Genomic DNA, 12,025 nt, shown 5'->3' with positions numbered 1-12,025 from the left:
CAGGGTGAGTGTCATGAGGATGGAGCCAGGCTCTTCTCGGTGACAACCAAGGGTAAGACAAGGGATAATGGGTTCAAACTGGAACACAAGAGGTTCCACTTAAATTTGGGAAGAATCTTCTTCTCACTGAGGGTGACAGACACTGGAACAGGCTGCCCAGGGAGGTTGTGGAGTCTCCTTCTTTGGAGACATTCAAAACGCACCTGGACACATTCCTGTGTAGCCTCATCTGGGCGTTCCTGCTCCAACTGGGGAACAGGACTAGATGATCTTTTGAGGTCCCTTCCAATCCCTATCATTCTGTGATTCTGTGAAATATCAACAATGACAACCTCATTGATTTCAGCTGTCAGATTCATGATGGTTGGGATTCAGACTGCATATGACTTTATAATGTCTCTGAAGAAATTAGCAGCGAAAGGTGAGAGAGATATATCTTAGCACTTTGGCAGCTGGAACACTGAGCAAACTGAAAACACATACAGAGAACAGAAAAAAATGAGCCTAAAAATTAGGTTGTTCAGGTCCACAGTCTCAGGAAATTAAAATTTAGGTAGAACTGAACAAATATAATAGTGCTGTGATGTGTATATCAGGAGTATGGCATCAATACTAAGAGTCCTATCAACTTGAATATTCACCTTGGGTATTTGAGAGAGTAAGCAAGATCTGGGATGGATTAATAGCCCTGTGCAGATACATAAATGTTAGTATTAATCTCAAAAACTCTAGAATAACTAATGTGTTGAGTTAAGCACCTCGGCTAAGCAACTTAAACTGGAGAGACTAATCTATTGCCACCTTTCTATATTGCTAGCCATAGGCATTAAGATATGGTGGATCAGACCTCAGTAAAATTACAAAAGCCTCAGTAAAAAAAATTTCAATTAAAGGCTGATAAAACAATATAATATATATATATTTAATTAAGTCTCAGGATCTGAAGTGCTTCTTCCTAACCATAAGAGCTTGGAACAGATTTTCTTTGTTGTTGTTGTTGTTGTTTGGTTTTGTTGTAATTCAATTTGCATATAATCCAATCACTCTGTGAGTCTTTAAAAATGTAAACACCACCAACAGAACCTCATTACTTACATCATTGTGAAATGAAGAATAGGCAGCATAGTAGCAAATGTGAGGTAGATGTGTATATTCAGAAATCTCTCTAGGTGCACAAGCACATACCAACTAGCTTTTAGAAGGGTAATTTATGTTTGGAAGTACACATTTGTCATATATAACCACCAGGCAGGAGGAATATGGAAATACCTTTTGTGAGACATATTTCATACTTCAAAACAATTTTCCTTTTTAATTTTTTATTTAATTTTCACTTTGTTGACAGTATCAGCTCAGTTTGAAGGACTTCCCTCATGCAATCGCTTCAGTGCAAAGTGGCATTCCAAGCTGTTTCATATTTTTCTTATTGAGAGACGTGATGGGACCAGTTTTCTAAGCTGTTATCAGTCAAAACTTTAACTGAAAAATAAAATAAAAAAAATCTACAATTCCCATCACCTGACGTACAAAACCCCCCAGAAATTCAGACTATCTGAAGAAGAAAAACAGGCTCGTAAACAGGCCAACGAGAAAAGCTTTGTGAAATAGGCACAGTGGTCAAAATAATGGAGTTATTTGGCTAACGGATGTTTCTTGTACTCTTCAAGATAGTTTCCAGCTTCATTTTGTCATAAAGCAGTTAGAACATTAAAATAATTTAATGAATAATGAACAGCTGGGACATTGAAAGTCAGATCCTAGGAGCTTTTAAGTGTGTACTTAAGTGTGTATCTCAGGGTAACACCATGACATTCAATAGGAGAGTTTAACATGCACGTCCTGGAAATGGTCTTATATCCCTGAATCTCGGTTATATTTTCTGCTAGTTTCTCTGAACAAGCTTTGTGTCTCTTTACTTCCTGGCCTAACACTTCATTGCTACATCTCTGTCTTATGACTCCATCAGAGCGTTAGGTATCAGGATGAGATGCAGACTTGTCTATAGCACTGTTTATGAAGTAGCATATAGCAGTTCTAGATATTGTCGTCCAATGTGCAAGTAATTTCCTGTTTTATTGTCTTTCACTAGCAGTCATTTGACAGATAGGGAAGACAGTATTGATTGTAATATCAGAGATCCAAGCCATAGTATTTGTTCATGAAGTAACTGAATGACTGGAAGACAAAGATAATTTTCTTATTATTAATCCTAACAGTTTAGCTCAGAGTACCTGCACATCTCCACTACGTACTCAGTTTCATTGAATTTTTGTTTTCTTCTTTCTGACATGTGGTTTTTTAATCTTCTGCCAACACCATCTATGGAACAGATTTTTCCCAGCTATACCCATGAAGATTTTGAACTATTGATGTTTTCACAGTGAACAGTGTATGTGTGTCAAATTATAGCTATTGATCTATGTTTGTTTCTTAATGTGTGTAGTTGTTTAGATAGCATTATAGTTTTTCTGATTGTGGTTATATAAATAAAAGAAAGTAAAGAAGAAAAAACCCTGCCATTTTTATTCCTTTTATAAATTTCGTTGTTAAAGGTAGACTGTTTATTTGAATTGAAAATATACTGAAATCAATGTTTCTTTAGATATGAGTTATCTTTTTTTTCCTCCTTCTTAGTAACAAGTGAAAGTAATAGGGCATGCAATCTTTGCAGGGGGGAAAAAAAAAGCCTCCTTTATTTTTCTATGAATCTTTTTATAACTGTTTTGTGTCACATTCCTTTTGTATTGGATGTTGTTGTTCAAGCTTTCTCAATAAAATTCAACCTCTTAAATGGATACTGACAAACTGTTAACAAAACAAACAAACTCTAATCATTGTGAGTGATGCCCTCATCAGTAGTGTGAAAAGCAAATTTTTTTTTTCCAGTTTATTTTTTTCTCTTTCTATCTCCCATTTTGCAGCTATTGTTTTTCTTCTGTAATATAGGTCTAGAAAGAAATTATTGTGGGTAACTCAATTCAATGGTTAGAACAGTGGACTGGGAACTTGAGGAAATGGTAATGTTTTCCTGGTTTTGAAATGATCTGACATGTCAGCTTTGACGTGTCATTTTGCTGTATATGCAATTGTTTTCTGGTTTTGTACTTGCCTTGCATGTTGCAAATGGTAGAGGCTAGGCTCACTTTTGGCAAAACTCATGGAACTTCATGTAAGACAAATAAATAATAGTAACTGCTGTTAGTAATAGTAATGGTAATGGTAAGGGTAATGGTAAGGGTAAGGGTAAGAGTAAGGGTAAGGGTAAGGGTAAGAGTAAGAGTAAGAGTAAGAGTAAGAGTAAGAGTAAGAGTAAGAGTAATAATGCCTCAGCACCTTGCAGTGTTGAGTCAAAAATGAGATTCTGTAACCACATGGGAGAGCAAGAGATTAGATAGTGCTGCTTATAGGGTAAACCTTGGCATTTTTCCTAATCTAACCCCCCCCCTTTTTTTTTTTTTTCTGTAAAAGGCATCAACAAGTTTTTCTATAAATATATGAGCAGCAAAAGGAAGGCTAAGGAAAATCTCCATCCTTTAGTGGTTGCAGGGGGAAACATAGTGACAAAGGACTAGGGAAAGGCTGAGATACTAAATGCATTCTTTACCTCAGTCTTCAACAGCAAGACCAGTTGTTCTGCAAGTACCTAGACCCCTGAGCCAGAAGAAAGGGACGAGGAGCAGAATGAAGTCCCCATAATGCAAGGGTGGAATGTTTGTGACCTGCTGCACCTGAGGGATCTGATCGAAGTGTTCACCAAGCCACTTTCAATTACTTATCAGCAGTCCTGGCTAACCGGGGAGTTCCTAGTTGATTGGGAGTTGGCAAACATGATATCCACCTAGAATAAGGGCCAGAAGGAGGATCTGGAAACTACAGGCCTGTCCATCTGAGCTTGGTGCAGGGCAAAGTCATGCAGCAGATCATCTTGAATGCCATCATGTGGCACATAGAGGTGAACCAAGCAACCAGGCACAGTTAGCATGAGTTTTGGAAAGGCAGGTCCTGCTTGACCAGCCTGATCTCTTTCTGTGACAAGATGACCTGCTTAGTGGATGGGGGAGAGATTGTGGATGTTGTCTGTCTAGACTTCAATACAGCCTTTGACAATTATTCCCACAGCATTCTCCTGGTAGCTCATGGCTTGGATGGGCATACAAAGAGTCACAGAATCACAGACTGGTTGGGATTGGAAGAGACATCTGGAGATCATCTAGTCCAAGCCACCTGCTAAAGTAGATTCACAAGAGAGAATCACACAGGAATGTGTCCAGGTGGGTTTTGGATGTCTCCAGAAAAAGAGACTCAGCAATTTCTCTGCCATGCTCAAAGTAAAGAAGTTGTTCCTCATAGTCAGATGGAACCTCCTATGTTTCAGTCTGTGCCCATTGCCCCTCATCCTATTGTTGGGCACCATTGAAAAGAGTCTGGTTCCTTCCTCTTGACACACACCCTTGAGATATTTATAAGCATTAAGATTCTTCTCAGCCTTCTCTTCTCCAGACTGAATAGGCCCAGGTTTCTCAACCTTCCCTCATAAGAAAGATGCTCCAGACCCCTGATCATCTTTGTAGCCCTCCGCTGTACTCCCTCCAGTAATTTCTTGTCATACTTAAATTCTTCACTAAGTAAAAATCTGGCTGAACGGCTGGGCTCATAGAGCTGTGGTAAACCGAGTCAAGTCCAGTTGGCATCTAGTCACAAGTGGTGTTCCCCAGGGCTTGGTATTGGGGCCAGTTCTGTTTAATTTCTTTATCAATGATCTGGATGAAGGGATTGAGTGCACCCTCAGTAAGTTTGAACATGACACTGAGTCAGGTAAAAGTGTTGATCCACTGGAGGGTAGAAGGACTCCACTCTGAGGCCAATTGCATGATGTTCAACAAGGCCAAGTGCTGGGTCGTGCACTTGGGTCACAACCACTGCATGCAATATGGTTGAAGATGTCCCTGCTCATTGGAGGGAGGTTGGACTAGATGACCTTTAAAATGTCCATCCAGCCCAAACTATTTTATGATTCTATGATGTATGGATGGAAAGCTAACTGGCAGAAAGGGATGTGAGGGTGTTGGTTGACAGCCAGTTGAACACAAGCCAGCAGTGTGCCTGGATGACCAAAAAGGCCAACAGCATCCTGGCTTGCATAGGTGATAGGGTGGCCAGCAGGACTAAGGCAGTGACCATTTCCCAGTTCTTGGCACTGGCAAGGCTGCACCTTGAACCCTGTGCTCAGTTTTGCGTGAATCTCTACAAAAAAGACATTGAGATGCTGGTGAACATCCAAAGAAGAACAATGAAGCTTATGAAGGGTTTAGAACACAACTGGTATAAGGAACAGCTGAGGGAACTGAGGCTGTTTAGATTGGAGAGAAGGAGGCTCAGGGGAGACCTTATTGCTCTCTACAACTATCTGAAAGGAGGTCGTAGTGAGGACAGGGTCCATTTTTTTCCCAAGTAACAACTGATAAGATGAGAGGAAATGGCCTCAAGTTGTGCCAGAGGAGGTTTAGATTTGACATAGGAAAAATTTCTTCACCAAAAGCATTGTTAGGCATTGGAACAGGCTGCCCAGAGAAGTGGTTGTGTCACTATCCCTGAAAGTAACAGAATCATAAAAGACAGTAACAGAATCATAAAATACAATCACAGAGACATTTATGTTGGAAGAGACCCTCAAGATCATCAAGACCATCCATAACCTAAATCTAGCACTAGACCATGTCCCTAAGAACCTCATCTATATGTCTCTCAAGTACCTCCAGGGATGGTGACTCAACCACTTCCCTGTTCTACTGCTTCACAAGCCTTTTGTGAAGAAATTTTTCCTAATATCCAATCTGAACCTTCCCTGATGCAACTTGAGGCCATCTCCTCTTGTCCTACCACTTGTTACTTGGAAGAAGAGACTGACACTCTCTTCACTACAACCTTCTTTCAGATAGCTGTAGAGAATGAGAAGGTCTCCCCTCAGCCTCCTTTTCTCCAAGCTAGACAGCCCAAGCTCCCTCAGCTTCTCTTCGTAAGACTTGTTCTCCAGACCCTTTACCAGCTTCGTTGCCCTCTTAGGTTAGGTTCTTAAGGACATGGTTTAGTGGTGGACATAGGAGTGCTAGGTTAATGGGTGAACTTGATGATCTTAAGGTTCTTTTCCAAACAAAACTGTTCTATGATTATTTTCTTAAAACCAAGCAATTTAACAAGGCCCAAGGCAATAACTATTTATATTTTGAATAAATTCACTGTTACAAACAAACAAAAAAATTGGTCTGCTATTAGAGGACATCTTTTTTCCCCCAGATTATAAATCTTCCAAGATATTCCTGATCTTTGTGATCCTTAGACTTCTGAACTATGGCAAGGGGCAAGGGAGCCAATTACTGACAATTCTGTTGATGGCTTAGTTGATGTTAATTGTCTTGTAGAAACTGTATTGAGAACATGTTTAAACTAACTTTTGTTTTTCAAGAGTTCAAAACATAACAAATGTGAATGTCCAGCAGAAAGGGATGTTACAAATAAAATCTGGCTGAGTTTATTAATAAAATCTGATTTATAATGCCTTCTATACTGGCTTTCAGGAAGAGAAACTATCAAAGCTTTTGTGAAAACAGAGCCCTCTGCATGTTCTCTGATATTGCAGAGAACATTTTCACAGCCTTAGCTTTCTACTTCCTGTCCAAAATTTATGATGGAAACTTTATTGAACTTCATTGAAAAAGAAGTGCATTTTATTTTTCCAGTGGTGGCTGGGACGATCACCTCTCAACTGACATAGTATGACAATATGCTTTCAGCAAATAAATATGCATTACTTGGATAGTGTTTTGAATACCTTCCTGATGAAAGGAAAATGATAAAACCAAAGGATAGATATAAAAGGCCTGCAGAACAGAGAGAGCATGTTTGTACTCTAGCAATAATAACTAACCTTAATGACAAGGAGTAACAGCACATGTCCAATATCCTCTAACACAAAACTTCAAACACAGTACGATCCAATCTAGGCCTAAACCCACAAAGAGAGGAGAAATAATAACTTTTGCTTGAAGCTGTTTCCCCTCTGACTCTGTATTTGCCACTTACCTTTTCTACAGGCTCTTAAAGGAGCTAAGCCTACAGTCATTTTTTTTGTTTGTTTGTTGTTGTTATTTGTTTTGGTTTTTGTTTTGTCTTTGTTTTGTTTTATTCTGTTTTTGTTTTTTTGTTTTTTATGTCAAAGGGAGTTGAACTCTGAGAGTGCTATACCCTACAAATGATCATTTTTATGGAGTGATAAAGACTATTTTTTTAATGTAAACAACTTTTTCTCTCTTTTATTTTATTTTCAGTTATTGTGGTAAGACATCCTTCTGACCTAGACATCTGTATTATTTATCATTATGAACTATAATTGCCTCAGATGTTGTAGGAACCAAATTCACATGCACTTATTTTCCCATCCATAGTGGAAGTGCACACATATTAGTTTTCCTCTTTTTTTCTCTGCCTGTACCTGTGCAATTTCTTATGTTTTATATCTAAGTGTCTTATCTCCCTAACATATGTATCCTGTAAAAAAATAAAATAAAATAAAATAAAATAAAATAAAATAAAATAATAAAACAACAGCAAACTAAAAACAGAGAAAATTAATCCCTCCTTCCAATTTAGAGAAAATCATTATTAACCAGTCAGAATTCAAAATTTTTTAATTTAGTACAGTTGCCTTCATTTCTAAGAAATAGAACCATTCCATTTCCTCCTTGAAATATTTAGTATATAACTTCCTTGAGATTATCTCAACACAACAAAACTTCTTAGTGACTGTTTTAAAGAAAATCTTTCCTTTCTGCCAGTGGTGAAGTTATGCTGTCAGATTCTCACCTTCTACCCACACAGAAAAATCTGTGTACGTGAAAAAAGGTGAGAAAGAGCTCCTGAAAATACCAAACTCTGAAAAAAAGCAAACAAAACATCCTGAAATGTAATGATTAAACCTTGCTTTGATCCTCCCTCTTACCTTGTACTGTTCCTGTTCAAATCAGATGACATTTTCTAAAGGACTAAGGTCTGAACCCACCTTTCTCCGCTAGTAGTGTTTCTCTTTGTCCTTTTTCATTTTTACTTTTTTTTTTTTCCTCTTCCTTTTTTTGTTTTTCCCTTCCCTCTTCTTCATATTCCAGCCTGTGGCAAGGTCACAATGAGAAGAGAAGTTATTTAGAAACCAAATATCTTCCACCAGTGAAATGAAACTTTGGAGCTGAGAGATTGAAGGACTATAAGAAGGGTACATAAGGCATGATATTGATGAAGAAAAACATAATAGGAATTAAAAAATGAAGTATACATTCCAAGTGCTGAAAGATAAAACCAAGGTCCTACTTGAATAAAATATGATGTTTTAATTATTTCAGGCTTTTATAGTGCACTTAGTTGCATATCCCTTCCTCTAGTGTCAAGACTCAAGTGTAAGTATCAATGTAAACAAAATGTGTGATGATCTACCACTGTACTCGTAGTGAAGATGTGATTCAAGCCAATGATTTGCCCAGATTTTATTGAAGAAACACTTAAGAAATTAACCAGATCTCCATTGACACAAATTAACCAGAATTCTCATTTTTATGAATGAAAAATCTCAAACAAACAATTTAGAATTCCCATTGGTTTTAATCTTTTAAATATACACTTGGATGTTTCTGCTTTATTTAAATATTGCAGCCCAGGTAATTGGTTTTAAGAGAGTTTCCTGGGGATCTCAAGAATAGTCAGAAGCCTGGAAAGCTTGACAAGTGTGGAAAAATACAAAGTCTACTTAATCAAAAAAAGAGAATGATGAGGGAAGACTGAGGGCTGTTATAGCCATTCTGAAGACAGTGCCACAAAGAAAGGGAATTCTGTGTTATGGGTAAGCACAATTATATTTGATAACTGAAAGCAGATATAGGAAAAACAACAGGAATAAGTTTCTAACTGCAAAAAAAAAAATTGCAAACTTTGGCAGTGACTGCCTCAAAGCTTTTATAAAGAGATTGGACAACCATGTGTCATCGTCAACTAAAAAGAAATTTCTCCCATCTCAAGGTATGGTGCTCAGATAGACTCTCTAAGTCCCTTTCAAACTGAACCTTGAGGTTCTTGTGCTTTTGTTTGTTTGTTTGTTTTCCTAATTTCTATAGTTTCCATCATTGTCTCATGCCTTGTATATAGCTAAGAACATATATAAAGCTGCTGTGTCATGTTTGTCAGTGAGAATTACAATATAAGAAGGTCCATGTTAGAAAAAGACATTAAGTTCATACTTAAGTATAGAAAGGACTTTTCAAAACTATTTGGACATTCTATTTGTTACAGAGCCTAATGAGTGTGCATGCTGTAAGTATTGGTTTGAATACTTAGGTTCGAATTTGTATGATTTGAAATATCCATGTCAGTACTGCATGAACCAAGCAATTATTCAAGAATATAAAAGTAATGAAGGGGGAATATACATATTCACATGTAATATTTTTACTGATAAACTCATTGTGTATACATTGAGTATGTATATTCATGTGTTTTTAAAATCAGAAAGAATGTACACATTTCTTAATGAGACCCAGAAAACTACTGAATAAAATTAGCAATGGGTTTAAAATCAGGATTCTGGATTCGAAACAGTGAGAATTTGAAATCCAGATAGATTTCCAAATTCTTTTGAGTTCCTCTCTAGTTAAAACATTCAGAAAATAAATAAATAAACAGATTAAAAGGATAATTTACAGTATGGCAGAAGCCATTTACCTGAAAAAGAGATAATTATATTGCCTTACAAGGAAGTCCTTCCTTCCACCCAAGCCCACCCTCGGAGGGGCCTGTTTCGTTCTCCCCTTAGATGAAGAGTTAGCCATATCTCTTATTGTGGTTTAAATTTCTTCAAAGAAATTGTGTAAACATTTTCCAGCCCCATGCAGCTGGAGCCCTGAAGCACCGAGCTACAAGCAGTGCTGGAGTGCTGTGCTGTGTTTTTGCAAGTACAAGACAGAAAATCTATGTAATTACCTCTGAAGCAGAAGAAGCTGTGCAGCCTGACAGAACAGCATGTGTAGGAAGCACTTTGTCAGGTCTCTGCTGACTAATTTCCCACTCTACACAGGTTTTTTTTTTTCCCCTTGTAGTCTTACAGGATTAACCCCATCTATGCCAATATTTTCTCTGCCTACCCCAGTGTGAAAGTACACAAGTGGATTCAGTGCAGATATTGAGGCTGAGGTACCTAACCCAGCGAGGGCTTCCCATGGAAATAAAAGGTGATGAAGACAGCTAACTGAAAAGAGAGAGAGAAAAGGAGACACAAGAATAAGGTGGGGATTTGTTTTTCTAAACAACTCATGCTCCTTTCCCACTTTCACCATGAATTTTGATATGAAGGTAAGACAGTACTCGCCCACACAGAATCCAGCTCACCTCAAACAAAGAAAAGTTTCCTGGGTCTCGGTCATTAAGTGATACTGGAAAATCTATACTGTCATTTCCAAGGATTTAGGAACATAAGCAACAAAGCCTGAACAGATCTTCTCAGCTGCTTATTTCAGTTCCTTGCTGTTGCAGATCATATTTCGTTTTTTAGTCTTGTTTGTGGACATATGAAGTTCCATCTTCAAATGTATTCCTGTCTCATTATTTTGATGGGAAAGTTGCTGCAGAAACTGTATCCCCCAGTAGTTTTAAGCCCTTTTCTCATTTCCAGCCTGGAGGTACTTGTAATTATGAATACCCATTGGTCCTTTCTCTGTAAAAGTTTTGAATGTCACAAGCAAGAAAGTTGCTTTGTATGAGTAATGTGGTGGGGGCCTCTATGGAAATAAAGAAGTAATACCATCCATCAACTATAGGTTAGCTTACCTTAAAGACTTCATATCATCACTTAGTTTCCATTGGGATTCTGGGTTCAGAATGGGATTTGTAGAATTTGAGACTAGAAAAGGTCACTTTAATCTCCATTCTGACCTCCTGCAGAACACAGGCTGTAGATCACTTGCTGGGTCCTGAATGAACCCCGTGCCATGTAAACACTTACTGAATTCAGTGACAGTAAACACAGCCTCATTTTCTTTTGCTCAGTATAGCAGCTTACACTAAATTCCATCTTTCTGGGTTGTTTGTTTCCCCTTCTAGCATTTGTCTGAGGACATTTCCTTATATAATCCATATGATTCCTTAAGATACAGTCCTCCATTTCCATTCTCACTGAACATCTAAATGAGATCACATTTAAAATCAGGATTTTCTCCAGTGCAAAAATATACTGTGCGTATTTTTCTCCATTTATTAATTTATTTATTTCTAGGTGTTGAGAAAACAAAAAGTCTTAAAAGCCTGACTTGAGAAAGGGATCATTTTATATTAATCTTTCTATCATTTTTATGCATCTTTATTCATACCGTAAACCTCCACACACTAGGTGACTAAGAGTATCATAGAACTATAGCATCATTTGAGTTGGAAGTGACATACAAAGCTCACCCAGTTCAAACCCCTGCCATGAGCAGGGACACCTTCACCAGATCAGGTTGTTCAGAGGCCCATCCAGCCTGGCCTGGGATGTCTTCAGGGATGGGACATCCACCACCTCTCTGGGCAACCTGGGCCAGTGTTTTACCACCTTCCTTGTAAATAAATGTCTTCCTTATGTCTAGGCTGGATCTCTCCCTCTTTTAGTTTAAAATGGTTACCCCTTTTCATATCGCAACAATTCCTGGTAAAAAGCCTGTCCTCATCTTTCAACACACTCAATGCAATGACTTATGTTTAACAAAAAATATAATCTAATAATTGGCTTCTACTGTTCCTTCCTGCCTGCCTGCCTGCCTTACTGCCTGCCTTCTTGCCTTCCTGCCTGCCTGCCTGGCTCTCTTCTCTTCTCTTCTCTTCTCTTCTCTTCTCTTCTCTTCTCTTCTCTTCTCTTCTCTTCTCTTCTCTTCTCTTCTCTTCTCTTCTCTTCTCTATTCCATCCTCTCCTCTCCTCTCCTCTCCTCTCCTCTCCTCTCCTCTCCTCTCCTCTCCTCTC

Source organism: Nesoenas mayeri (assembly GCF_963082525.1).
Source record: "Nesoenas mayeri genome assembly, chromosome: Z".
In the NCBI taxonomy this organism is placed as follows: domain Eukaryota; kingdom Metazoa; phylum Chordata; class Aves; order Columbiformes; family Columbidae; genus Nesoenas; species Nesoenas mayeri.
Note: the sequence above shows the minus strand (reverse complement) of the source record.